At 35.1% G+C, this 10,175-nt stretch overlaps 1 long non-coding RNA gene across 1 annotated transcript; it reads left to right on the top strand.

Annotated features, from left to right (window-relative positions):
• Positions 1 to 1,058: 1,058 nt before the first annotated feature.
• Positions 1,059 to 7,605, top strand: LOC138699911 (uncharacterized). The gene is made up of 2 exons (XR_011332128.1): positions 1,059 to 1,196; positions 7,155 to 7,605. It is a non-coding gene; the product is annotated as an uncharacterized lncRNA (long non-coding RNA).
• Positions 7,606 to 10,175: the final 2,570 nt, after the last annotated feature.

The raw sequence follows: 10,175 nt of genomic DNA, 5'->3' as shown, positions 1-10,175 counted from the left end.
CCAAAAAAAGACTATGTTTTTAATTTTCGGGGCTTGAAGTATTCTTATCAAAATCGTCAATCGATAGATAAATTCCCAAACATACAATTTTCTAATGCTCCTTATTTTAAAAAAATCTATTAAAATTGCTGTTAACAGAGAAAATTTAAGGTTCAATTATTGTGATATCTGTGTTTTTTCTTCTACTTTTTTCTTTTATTACTTTGTACTCTGTTATTCAATAAAATATCTTAACATTAACTTATATGGAATTTCTCCTGAGCACGAATATGTAACTTACTCTTTCTGAGGATGCTAGAGAGTTCTTATATAAAAAATCAATATGTATCTTTGTTTTGGCAATAAAGTATTATTATTATTATTATTATTATTATTATTATTATTATTATTTAAAATATTATTCAAAATAAGAACGCCCCTTTGTAAATTATCTACGTGTATGAATCCATTGAATGTGATTTGTTGCCCAATAAATGATGATTGCATACACAACTTCGTTTCATTTCTCGTACCAGCTACAAGTAGTTGTACGCAAAAATATGCAACATTCCAAAACTATGCACCTGTCGACAGGTGATCGCACCTACATGCAGTGCTTTGTAAAAGATATGCAGCATATTAAAGCTATGCAACTCTCGGTATTCTAACTGAAAAATCTTTGGCCTGACCGGGACTCGATCTGAACCGCCTGTGTGATAGGAGGAAGATCTGGACCACTTAGCAACTGTAGTGACTTATAAGTCCCAATAGCAAAGATATTAATGTAATTCTCATATGCTGAGATTTAATTTTGTAATAGGAATAGAATGTCATCATTTGATGCCTGATGTCCTTGCATAGAGTTAGAATCTAAGATGTCTTGCATAGTTTTGGAATTGAAGCAACAAGAAAACTTATAAAATATGGAAAATGGCGAAACCTTTTGAGATTCCTTTCGCGTCTGATGTTATTGAGAAACATGCCAAAAGCGTGAAGCACTAGAAACGCAACTGCCAGATGGACTTGTGTGACTCTGGCTCCAAGGTATGTCTACGAAATCCCACCTGTACTTATCGAACGTGCTATCCGAGCCACAATGTCACACCAGGCAATTCCTAGAATAGGCTCATCCAGATACTATATAATGCAGAGATACAAGGGAATTTGTATCAGAGTGAACTGCAGAATCTGAAAACAGCAACATGAACAAACTGGCGGTAAGTGACTTAAGTTTTTATTGTAAGTCTGTACTTTTTAAGTTTGCAATTAGCCGCACTGAAAGCCCAGTTGGCAGAATACTGTCTTACATTTACTACATGGCAATGGCAGAGTATATTTGGGGCGTATGCCAATTTGGCCTGGAAACCGGAACTGTTGTATTGTATTATAATATATTGTATTGTATTGTATTGTATTTATTCACATTCCATGGTATTCATACATTGCTTCACAGCTAGAATATGGAACAATTAAAAAAAACTTAATACTATTATAAAGTCTTAATTTATAGTCACAGTCTAGATGAAATATATACAGAAGATATTTACAATATACTCTACTAGTACAACACAAAGTTTTAATTAATTGATTAACTAGTGGACTTATTCGTGTTAATTATGTAAAATTTGTCCGGCTTACAGCTGTTTCAGTGCTTACGCACCATCTTCAGACTCAAAAGATTCAAAATGGATAACAACGTTTTAGTATCAATTTCATGAAGCGTTATTGAATGTCATGAATTCACCTACAGAAAAGAAGGCGTGAGAAATTAGGTACTTCTTTAATTTGGCCCTAAATAATCTTATGTTTTGAGTGTCATTTTTTATATCGATAGGGAGGCTATTAAAAACTTTTACTGCCATATAACGCATTCCTTTCTGATAGCATGATAGACTTGTCGACGGAGTATGAAAGCCATTTTTGACGTGTATTTATGCTATGAACTGTTGAATTAGTTACAAAGTTTTCACGATTACATAAGAGGAAGATTATTAATGAAAATATATACTGACAAGCCATGGGCATTATTTGTAGTTTTTTGAAAATAGTCCTACAAGATTCCCTAGATTTGGCACCTACTATTATTCTAATATTACTCTTTTTGTAATAGGAATATACTGTTACTATCTGTGGAATTTCCCCAGAATATTATTCCAAAACTCATTACCGAGTGAAAGTATATTTACTATCTTTCGCATAGATCTAATAGCAAAACATGCTGAATTTAACACATTAACGATTTTTAAGCCAAGATATCGAATTAAGATGTAGATCGATTACGCAGAGGTAACTAACAGAAGCGAATTTTCCAATTCGACCAAATAAGTTTCACTTCTTGTCTGCCATGCCTGTCTTGTGTTTATATATTTTTAAATTTTATTCATAACTCTTTAAAAGAATACATGAACTTAAACGCACAATGAAAAGGATATGAATAACATTGGCAACAATCAGTTCAAATTTAATCAACCGTCTGCCAACGGCAAAAGGACAGTTTTTCAATAATAGTGTCACAATGCGATCATAGCATTTTTTTCAATGTTATGCTCTCGCACAGTGAGAGTCTCACGTGAAAACATTAAAGAACTTACTGGTATTATATTAGGTTTGTTCGCACAGCAATTCCAAACTGGTTTTAACAGTTCCAGTCATGCGCACATGGATTTTACTGTTCGCACAGCGCAAACTCCAAACTCAAACAGTTTCTGACTAACAGTCACACATTCATACAGCATGTCAAACTGATCTCAAACCGATTCCTGACAGTCAGAATTGATTTGCGAATCAAGTGCAAACAAAGCTCAAATCACAGATGACGCATGCGCATCAATAAAGTTTTTCTATTGTTTTCTGCATGTTATTTACAACATAACGCATACGAATATACCCTAAATAAATAATCAATTGTATTTTAGTACTGTTGCTTTCGTATAATTGTCATTTTTCAGGAAGGTAATAATATATATATATATATATATATATATATAGGCCTTATATATAGTCTATATATATGCGTGTGTACTATTCTAAAGTTTTACGGCATGAGTTATAAGCTTACTATTATTTTTTATTCAATAGCTGTAACATTTAATTCTCTTGATACGTCATGTCAAGCTATTTTTATTTAATTTATAAAACCAATAGGCCTATATAGTATAGACGAAGTTAATATTTTTAATTTAGTTCACTTTTAAAACAAAATCCACAGTTTGTAATTATGAGTACGCTCTTGATAAAGATTAACGCCGTACTTCAGAATACCGTCTACTTATGCATGTACAATGACTGTCAATTAAAACTAAAGCTATAATTCAAAATACCGCATAAGTACTTATGTAGCAAGACTGTGCAAATTGAAAATAATTTAAAAACGTTTTTTTATTGATGGTACAAGGGTAGATAAATAAATAAGTGCATAAAAAAGATATCTTTGCACCAATGATGAAATAACGACATATAGGTTATGTACTTACGCGGTATTATTCTGAAGTCGTTTCCAGATTAATTGTAACAAAATTATTTTACGGAAGTGTTTTGAAATAGGAGTCAGGCTAATTTAGGCCTATAATTGTTCTTTCAGATGTCTGATCCAAACACTTATAGAGATAACGATATGGAATATACTATCCAATGGGGATGAGTTAGACTTGGTGGAATTATCTGAGGAAAGAGACAGGTCCTAAAATGAAACTTATTTTCAACATATTATCCTTTGGTACAATAACAGCGAATTTATTATTTTCGCCGTGTAGCAGAGAATCTCTCTCAACATTTGAAGTATTACAATATTTTAATTAATTGATTCTTCTGTCGTAAGTTCAAATACGTATCTACACGGCAGTGGTTTCAACCAGTTTGGAAATACGTTCGCACAGCTCAAATCACGGATGGTTTGATCATGCGCATTGGGTGAAGTTGGGACAGTTTGTAAACAGTTCTCAAACCATCACAAACTTGCTGTACGAACAAACCTATTACGATACGTTAGGAAGGCAAATCTCGTTGTTCGTAATCATAAGCTTTGTGATGAGAGACGCCGCTAACTCTGTCATAAGAGTAGCCAGTATCAACACTCCAATAATGCCCATTCAGACTTAAATTCAAAGAAAATACCGCCAGCCTTGTATCAGCCGGACGCTTGGCAATTAGAGATGAGCTTAAACGATATTTTCAAGTATCTGTGACAACTGTGACTGTGACAATTAAATATCTGTGACTTTTATCGGTGATTTTGTCACACTGATATTTTATATCGATACATAGCATGAATTACACCGATATTTTGTCACACCGATAAAAATCAGCAGGAAATATTGAAGAGTAGTGAAACATGAATACGATTTCTCTATACACACCACTCATCAGTAATTTATATGGGCAAATACAACAAAGAAATTATGTACATGTACCATTAACAAATAATACTTACCTAACTGAACAGTAACATGTCAAAAGTTAACCTCATGTACCAAGAGGTTATATTATAGACATTGAACCAGTTGATCACTTTTAAATGTAGTTGGGTATGGAGAAATTGAGGTTATATGATTATTCTAATCGTTTTAAAAATTGATCCTTTTTATTGTATATAATATAATGGATAAATTATTTTAAGTCGTGCATTAACGTTATAATACTGAGTCATATAATAAATTAATGAAACATAAGTATTCGGAAAAACATTGGAAAATAATTATAAAACAAAACAGTTGTTCAGACAGGATTTTACACAAGATTAAGTATTGGTAACCAATGATGTTATTATTTAAATCGTGTAATAACTACATCATTTATAATAAGATGGAGAACTACCGCCAGATTGCTGTTATTGTATCATGCGCACGCGCAAACCTACGACGTAGAGGACAGAAATATCAGTCACAGAGTACTGAATACGGAGCAGATTTCGATAGCGATATTTTGTCACAGATATTTCGCGTCATCAGTCACAGGTTTATCTCTGACAAAAAATACCTGTGACAAAATATCGGTTTGTGAAATATCGGCCATCTCTATTGGCAGTTCAGTTTAATTTGAAACGGTAGAGAGTGCTTACAAGGTAATTTATATTTTAATATTCATTATAATGAGTGACAGTCGGAAAAAGCTAAGTTGTTCTCAGTACCGGAAACACCTCAGATTGAGGTTCTGGCTGATATGTAAATCTATTATCAGGCAGTACATCTCACTTGACGATATGTGTGAGAGGAAGAACTGCATCTGAAATCTCATTAGTGTAATATGTAACTAGTCAGCGATGTATGCAATGGAAGGGGAAAAAAACTGGTCATTCTACTCCATTATCTCCTGGTCCAGTTGCCTTATGATTGATGCCTTGATGGTGTCAGACTTGTGGGGTCCAGATCTGTCTTCGGACAGTTGACTAAACAACAATACCAGAAACTCGCGAAAGACAAGGTAATTAAAAAAAAAGAGGAAATTGTGAGAAAAAGTGCAAAAAATAGATGTGCTATTTAAAAAACAAACACAGCCAGCTTGTTCCGGTTCGAGTCCAGATACATCACAGTCTAATAATGTGGCGAACGAAAATAGTGGAAACCTGAAAGTCTATTTTGACACGGGGCTGTGCGGACTCGTTGCAGTTCTGGATGTTTTGACAATGAGAAATATCCTCGATCACTCAGGATTGAACCGAGACCTATATTAGTCCATAAATATTTACTCTACCAACTGAGTTTTCAGGCCACCATTGCAAATCAACAAAGGATATATACAAACATTTATACAAATCTTGAATAAGGAACACTTTAATTCGCGAAAAATGTTCACAACTTGATTATAATGAAGAATACAGATAATTCTAAGCAGTAGGATCGCAGACAAACACAGTCCTTGAATGCGGTCTATTGACAATTCAAGTCAATATCTTAAGGTTATCAGTTGTTTTTGTTTTTTCCATATCTTACGCTGAGAAATGAATATAGTAATGTGTCGCCAATCCATAACTTTAACGCAATAAGTAGTTCTATATCTAGTGTATCCGACATTCGTAAGTTAAATGCGGTCAAGGACTATAAATTCAAACATACAGAGGTGAGCCTGCCTGGAGAGAAATAAAAAATAGGTTGCAGCCGCCAAATTACTCTTCAAGGAACGACCACTCATATAAATTGAGGGAAAGAAGACAGAGGACAAACACTGGAAAGTTTTCTTTTCTCAATCGTACTATCAGGGACTGGAATGCTTTACCTGCAGTCTTACTAAAGGCTTCACCAATAACCAAAAATGTATTTAAAAATAGGCTTGAAGACTTTACTAATAGATGGTAGTATATTACACACACTATTTAAAGGGTGTAATTGATGTTTTGTTATTGAAGTGTTGTATCAGTCAAGAAGTGTGTTGTGTCAGTGAACTGTGAAGTGTGTTGTTTAAAGTAAAGTGTGTTTCTGTCAGTGAAACTTCATAGTTTATAGTGACAGTGCAAAGTATTCGAACAATGAAATGTTTTCAAGAGTTAGTGAAATCAGGATTGAATCAGCGAAATGAGTGTATTGCTGAAAGGTACTTGTGCAGATATGAACATACATACTCGTGGGTTTCAGTTCGAACTTAGGGTTAAGATAAAAATTAGACTTACTTTAAATGTTCATTTAATTTAGGTTGCTCCCTGTTATTATTATTATTATTATTATTATTATTATTATTATTATTCATTTGTTATTAATTGTATTTTTATTAATAGTGTTTATTATTGTCATTATTGAGTGTAATTAGTTACCACTGCCACCGGGTATATACCTATTTGCAGTGCGAATACTGTACATACATACATACATACATACATACGTACATACGTACATACAAATTCTTAGTATGGAGTACTCCAGGACGGACGATGTGTCCACAGCCGATGTGCACATTTAAACTACAGGACTACTCAGAAGCAAAGAAATAGTGATAATTGGGCAATGTGGGATTGAAAGTAGAAATGCAACTAAATATAGTGCATACATTTTATCTTTCCATCCTATCGAATGTAGAGAGGACGCGGGAGTGTACAGCGCAGCTGCAAACGTGCGAGCGTGGAAATATAAAATGTATGCATTGTATTACACGTCTATGCATCTACTAGTATACCATTTTTTAATATGTGTAGGTATTTTATATTCAGGTGTGTATATTTCACTTGATTTACGTCTGTGTGTTGACAGCTGTGCCTTATTATTCTGGGTCTGGTGGCTATGTGTGTGGCCATACCGCACCACGAGCCAGGTCACGTGGGCAACGACACTCACCCCTTGGTGGCTTCGGCAGAAACGCATGATCATGAACACCATCATGATGACGCTGCTGCCTCCTCAGAGCACGATCATGATCACGATCATACCCACACCCACTGATAAGGTGTCTGGATGAAGTGGAAGAACTTTTTATATCAATGTGCACGCTAAATAAACAGCACGTATATAAATTGCTCTGTATTTCTTACTTATTTCTATCAACTCCACTTAAATATTGTCTGACTGCTCTCAAGGTTCAAAGCTCAAGCCTAGAATTATGAATTTTTAATGCAGATAAAATTCATCAAACATTTTACTTCTGAAGGATAGTAATATTTGTGTATCAAAGTGTATATTAAGTAAAACAACCTATCTAAACTAATCTATACTTGTAACTCTTTTCTTTTCCTGTACAGGATGCTTCAGAATAACGATTCCTAATTTTCGGATGTGATTAAGGGTACTTAATGAAGCTTTTTTCGTAATAAAGTGTCCGGAAATGCTTCCGTATCGCAATATAAGGATATGAAAGAAATGAGGATTTCGAACAATCCTAATGTGAATAGTAACTTGTTTATTTAATTTTTATGATTACACAGTAAATTATTCAAATATTATGAAACTTCATAACGTGGTATGTGGCGTGATAGACGCCTTGCGTAGATCAATTGTGAACGGTTTGTTTCTTTCGTTCCCGGTTGTATTTGCGAAACCTTTATTCCGAAGACCTTCATTTCCGAATGGCCTTTTTTTTTTTTTTTTCCAAATGACGTATTTCTGAATAGGCAGATTTCCAGATCCTTATTTCCTATTCAGAAACACCAATGTTTCGTAGCCAGGCAATGTCCAAATTAAAAAAGTATGGAACCAAAAATAATTCCAGGAACAAAAGGAGGCAAAATGTAGTTCTTAAATATCAACTTTCGGAAATATGATTAGTACACGTTCGGAAAAAGAAAGATTAGGAAATTTGGCGTAGCAGGAAATAAAGTCTTCGGAAATAAGACCAGTAAAAAATAACACCATTCGGAAATGAAAGTCTTCGGAATAAAGGTTTTGGAAATACGATCGGGAATCTGGTTCTTAGGAAATACAGGATGTTAAAAAATATCCAATATTTTAAGAGGTACTCGTATGCATCAAAACAAGAAAATAATGTCTAATGAACATGGGTCCTACAACACATACTTTCTGAGATCTGAACACTTGTTCATAAGAGGTGCTCAATGTCACGTCCATTCATGGCAATGCATTCTTCTGCCCTTTGGCGCAAGGAATCACCCACACTTTGAAATTTGTTGTTAATACATTAATAAGAAAGTCCTGATGACGAGCCCCAATTAATCTCTGTGGTAGCAGGTATGGCCCTATTAATCTATCACCAAGAACGCCTGCTCATACGTTGATTGAGAATCGGTGCTGATGCCTTGTTTCTTCAACTGCATGGGGATCTTCATCAACCTAACATGCGATTGCGAAAATTCACATCATCATCTCAGCTGAACCCAGCTCATATCCGCAATCAGTATTCCTTGCGACGTGTCAGTATTCCATGCCAGAGGTGTCAACTACAGTATGATTACCTGGTATAGGTCTCGCAAGGAGAGAATACCGACGGCAGGAATGTGAATGAACCAATGCGATAAGGAAGCGCGGGCGATAAGAAAGGTCATGAGATAGCTTGAATGATATTCAAGAGTACATTCGGAAGAGAAGGGACATCGATAGAATCACTCTTGCGTTTTGATAGTTACGTTACTGTTTTATTCAATTCCACTGTGTGTGAATACTTGTGTTGTTCCAAGTGCGTTTATTTTATTATAATAGTGATGAAGCGTTTCCCTCGCAGATTATCATTATTTTATTCGTAAACATATGTTGCACGCTTAATTCGCTTCGGATTGTTCTCTTGCTTCGCTCTTTATTTCCACAGGCGATGGACGTCCCCATCTGTTCATCTTTTTGGAAGAGGCAGTACTTCTATCGCCCCGCACCTCTCGTTCCCCCGGCGTGCCTACATACACACGTCAAAACAAACAGTAACGCCACCATTGCTTTTCGGTAATCGTTTCTTGCGCGATCTATAGTTTGCTGTATTGCAGAGCAGAGAAATGCACTGTCATAAATGGACGTCACATTGAGCACCTCCTATGAACAAGTGTTCAGATCTCAGAAAGTATGTGTCGTAGGACCCATGTTTATTAGACATTGTTTTCTTGTTTTGATTTATACTATCACCTCCTAAAATATTGCATACTTTTTTAAACACTCTGTATGTAGATGTCAGGCGACCGTTAACGTGACTAGAGTTATTTCAAATCCGTCCAAAGGTGACCAGTGAACAGTGATTCAATTTGTTTCTCCTCCCATTTCTCTTCCTTCCATTACCCATTCTTCCTATGATAGCATTTATTTAATCCTTAATTTCATCCTTACCTAATCTAAAAATGACATACCGGTACCAAGAATAAAGACGTTTCACGCAATCCAAGGAATTTCATAAATCCCGTGACACTTTTGGTCATATAAGATAACGAAAACTGAGCAGTAGCAAGATCAAAATTGGCACAGAAAGAGACAAAGATTATTAGTATTCAACAGCTTGCTTCTTCAGAAAAGTTTCCATGCGTGATTGAGTTATCAGTGTATACTTCTGAAAACAAGGAATCCCTCGACTTGATAGCATTTTATCTGGATAGCAGAGTTTATGTTTTTGTTCCTCGGGTCACAGATAGACACACTGACACGCAGTGAGTCTGTGGTGCAAGTTGTATCATCCGTCAAGAGTGCAATATGATATATCACAGACTCTTTGATAAGTGTCTTTGATTCCTCCATTACGAAGCTTATTTAGTCTAAAGCGCGTTAAAAAAACTTGTATCGTTTGTCAACAACTGCAGTTATAAGTTGTCTAAAATATCATCGTACCACGGTATCGATTCCATGGGATTC

This window comes from Periplaneta americana, chromosome 5 (genome assembly GCF_040183065.1).
Source record: "Periplaneta americana isolate PAMFEO1 chromosome 5, P.americana_PAMFEO1_priV1, whole genome shotgun sequence".
In the NCBI taxonomy this organism is placed as follows: Eukaryota; Metazoa; Arthropoda; class Insecta; order Blattodea; family Blattidae; genus Periplaneta; species Periplaneta americana.
Note: the sequence above shows the minus strand (reverse complement) of the source record. Positions and strands in the feature narration are given on the sequence as shown.